The sequence below is a fragment of the Vulpes vulpes genome, chromosome X (assembly GCF_048418805.1).
Source record: "Vulpes vulpes isolate BD-2025 chromosome X, VulVul3, whole genome shotgun sequence".
Lineage (NCBI taxonomy): Eukaryota > Metazoa > Chordata > Mammalia > Carnivora > Canidae > Vulpes > Vulpes vulpes.
The window spans coordinates 84964348-84968231 of record NC_132796.1 but is presented as its reverse complement, the minus strand read 5'-3'; the positions used below and the strand labels follow the sequence as shown (position 1 = coordinate 84968231).

Sequence of the window (3884 nt, the reverse complement as noted above, 5' to 3'; positions counted from 1 at the left end):
AAAGTAGGACAAGAGTGACATTTTCCTGTTTTGGTATTGAGAACATTAAATGAGGGGATCCCTGGGTGGCGCAGCGGTTTAGCGCCTGCCTTTGGCCCAGGGCACGATCCTGGAGACCCGGGATCAAGTCCCACGTCGGGTTCCCAGTGCATGGAGCCTGCTTCTTCTTCTGCCTGTGTCTCTGCCTCTCTCTCTGTGTGTGTGACTATCATAAATAAATAAAAAAAATTTTTTAAAAGAGAACATTAAATGAGATAATGAATGTAAAATAACCAGTGTGTGGTCAGTGTTCAATTAGTTCTTTTCCCTTCTTCTTTCCAAATGTACAATCTCATTTACAAATTCATTTTTTAAATATTTATTTATTTATTCATGAGAAACACATACAGAGAGAGGCAGATGTAGGCAGAGGGAGAAGCAGGCTCCCTGCAGGGAACCCCATACGGGACCCGATCCTGGGACCCTGGGATCATACCCTGGGCTGAAGGCAGACACTCAACCACTGAGCCACCCAGGCGTCCCTACAGATTCATTTTTTTAATAAACATTTGGAATTTTATTTAACCATGAACATTGTTATAGTTAGAGACCATCTTGGTTCTTCATAATGATACTGAGCATGCTCACAAGGGGTTCCCATTGTTTAGTCCTAAATAACCATCTTTTAAAAAAAGGAGAAAAACTTGGCACACTACCATTTAACTTGTTTTAATGTTTCTTCACAAATGGTGAAAAATACTAAGACAAGGAATAATCATAACATTGTGGCCAACATTATAAATATGAAATTATGCATTTGAAGCATTTTCTGGTTTAAAAAATAAATCTGGTAGCCAATGCAGCTCTGCGGGGTCTCTGCGTCTAGTAGGGCAGGTCTCTGAGTCCCTGATGGTGCTCGCCTTTCTCCATTTCTCCTGGTCCTTCACGTCCACCTCTTCTTCCTCCCATCTGTTTCATCAAAGGTCCACAGGACCCACCAGGGCTTCCCTGTCTTCCTCCACCACAGCCACCTCTGAACATCCCACTGGGACCACCGTGGTCCATGAGGCCACCTCTTCCTCCCCACTTGCCGCCATGGCCACCACTGCTATGGTAACCGCCCTGGGGCAGAAAGGGTGGTAGAAGGAAGCTTTCAGGCGTCAGGGCCTTACACTGGTTGCATTCTGTTCTCCAGGTGAAGTTCTAGTTTCCGCACCCCGGATTGGGGCACTGCCAGTCCCCAGCTCAGTGCTGGATATCTCCTCCGCTGGATGGGTTCCCTGGGAAACCCCAGGGCCTTCTTGGGAGAAAGCCACCTCTGTCTCCTCGATGGCCTCCCATGTGACCCATGGGGCCCCCAGGACCTCCTGAGCCCCCTGGACCTCCGTGGAGTGACAGTGGCATCCCTCTGCCCTCATGCGGAACACACCACCCTGCATGCTGTTCATCGGAGGCTTCTTCCAAGCAAGAGAAACCTTAAGTTTGCTCCCTTGAAAATCTTTCCCATCAAACCACTCCATGGCAGGCTTGGCAGTTGGTGGGTCTTCATAGGACGCTGTAGCATCACCTCTGGGCTTTCCTGTTTCCTTGTCCAAGTTCTCTTGCTCATCTTGACAACTCCACACTGCTTAAAGAAATGTGCCAGATCACCTGGAGTCACGTTGTCATTTACGCCTTGCCCATAATTGCACTGTTGTCAGAGTCTTCATCTGGACCTACAGATGGGCTGAGATCAAGATCTGGTCCTCCATCCACGGGTCCACCGGGCTTATTGAAGCCACCTGGCTCTCCAGCGCTACCCATTCCACTGTATCCTTCTCTCTGCTCACCTCTGCTCATGCCTCCACCATCAAATCCTCCTCCTCCCCTGCCCCGGTCAACAGGGCCACTCATGCTCCGGTTCTCTCCTGGTCTGGAAAATCCTCCAGGGCAGCCCGGGTGGCTCAGCGGTTTAGTGCCACCTTCAGCCCAGGGCCTGATTCTGGAGACCCGGGATCGAGTCCCATGTCAGGCTCCCTGCATGGAGCCTGCTTCTCCCTCTGCCTGTGTCTCTGCCTCTCTCTCTCTCTCTCTCTCTCTCTCTCTCTCTCTGTGTGTGTGTGTGTGTGTGTGTGTGTATGTGTCTCTCATGAATAAATAAATAAAATATATATATAAAAAAAGAAAATCCTCCAGACTCCTGCCCATAAACAGCCAGGCTACTAGGGTGGTTCTGTCAGAATGAACTCTTGCCCGTAGCTGCTGCTCTGTTGGCTATATTGACTTGGAGCCTGGCTGTAGGATTCAGTTTGGGGGGATAACTAGTGAGCGGCTGCTGCTCATAGCTGCTTTGTTGACCATGGCTGCTCGGCTGCCCGTAGGTGTTCTGCTGAGAGTAACTGCTTTGATCATAACTAGTCGGCTGTGGAGAGGAGTAGCTGGTAGGAGGATAAGATGGTGGTGCCTAGGATAAGAGACTGGCTGCATGGGGTAGCCCCCAGGTACCTGGGGATAACTATAGTTACTCTGTCTATATCCTGGGCTGAGCTGGTTGTGACCCCCTGTGCTAGATTGAGGTTGACTAGTCTCAGTGGGTTTGTTACCATCCTGTAGCCCTGCAGGTGCGGTGGCTGCCAGCTGCTGCCCATAGGCTGGGTAAGCAGGCTGAGGGCCCTATGCAAACTGAGCTGCATAGGAGGCCTGGGTGGTAGTGACCGTAGCAGTGGTGGTATCATAAGCACCAGCGCCATACCCCTGGACAGGCTGACGGTATGCCTGGGGGGCAGTTGGAGTAGTATAACCAGCAGGAGGCTGTCCATAAGAAGTTGCATAGGCAGGGCACCTGGGTGGCTCAGTGGTTAAGCATCTGCCTTTGGCTCAAGGTGTGATCCCAGGATCAAGCCCCACGTCAGGCTCCCCACAGGGAGCCTTCTTCTTCCACTGCCTATGTCTCTGCCTCTTCCTCTGTGTCTCCCATGAATTAAAAAAAAAAAAAAAAGTTGCATAGGCGCTCTGCCCATAGGTCGCAGTGGTCTGAGCCTGGGGCTAGCTGACATCAGTGGGCTGTCCATACGTTCCGTAACTTTGCTGCCCATATGCTTGGGTGATTTGTGTGTATCCTTGAGTGGGTTGGGTGGAGCATGCACTGTAGCCTTGCTGAGCTGCAGCTTGGCTATAATCCATGGATGCCATTTTCTCTCCTTCCTTCTCGTTCTCTCAATGTCTGTCTCCCTCTCGCTTTCCCTCTCTGTTTACAAACTCACTGGAGATTATTGCTGTGCTAACCTTCAGTGAGGACAATGACCACATATTGGATTTTCAAATATTAGATTCAGGAAATCTCAGCATAGACATAAAATATACATATATTTTGACATATATTAATTTCCTATGAAGATCAAAGAATAAGGACATTGTTAATACAAGATCTCTGAGACCAAAGGAGAATAATAAAATTGTTAGGGAATTTCATAATGATTAAGAAATTATAGACATGGTGGCCATCAATGTAGAACTATTCCATGTGGACAGAACAAGATAAAAAGATTCCCAGCTCCTAGTCCCATCTTCTTTTGTCATTTGACCACTTTGATCCTCTTAAATTATGTTCTTTCTTTCTCACCAAATGAGGAAATTAAAATATGTCTTGCTTACTTCATAGCGCTATTTGCGACAATCAGATAAAGTAAAGCATGGAAGAGCATTTAGGAGTATAGATGGGAGATGAAGGCTTGGGTTCTTTGTCACCCATGATTCTGGTCTTTTCTGTGGCATTCTCTCTTTCTTTTTTAAGATTTTATTTATTTATTCATGAGAGACACAGAGAGATAGAGGCGGAGACACAGGCAGAGGGAGAAGAAGCAGGCCCAATGCAGGGAGCCCAATGCGGGACTCGATCCCGGAACCCCGGGATCACGCCCTGGTCC

General features: G+C 48.5%; 1 pseudogene; it reads right to left on the bottom strand.

The window, feature by feature from the left end:
• Positions 1-859: 859 nt before the first annotated feature.
• LOC112908447 (RNA-binding protein EWS-like) lies at positions 860-3150 on the bottom strand (annotated as a pseudogene).
• Positions 3151-3884: the final 734 nt, after the last annotated feature.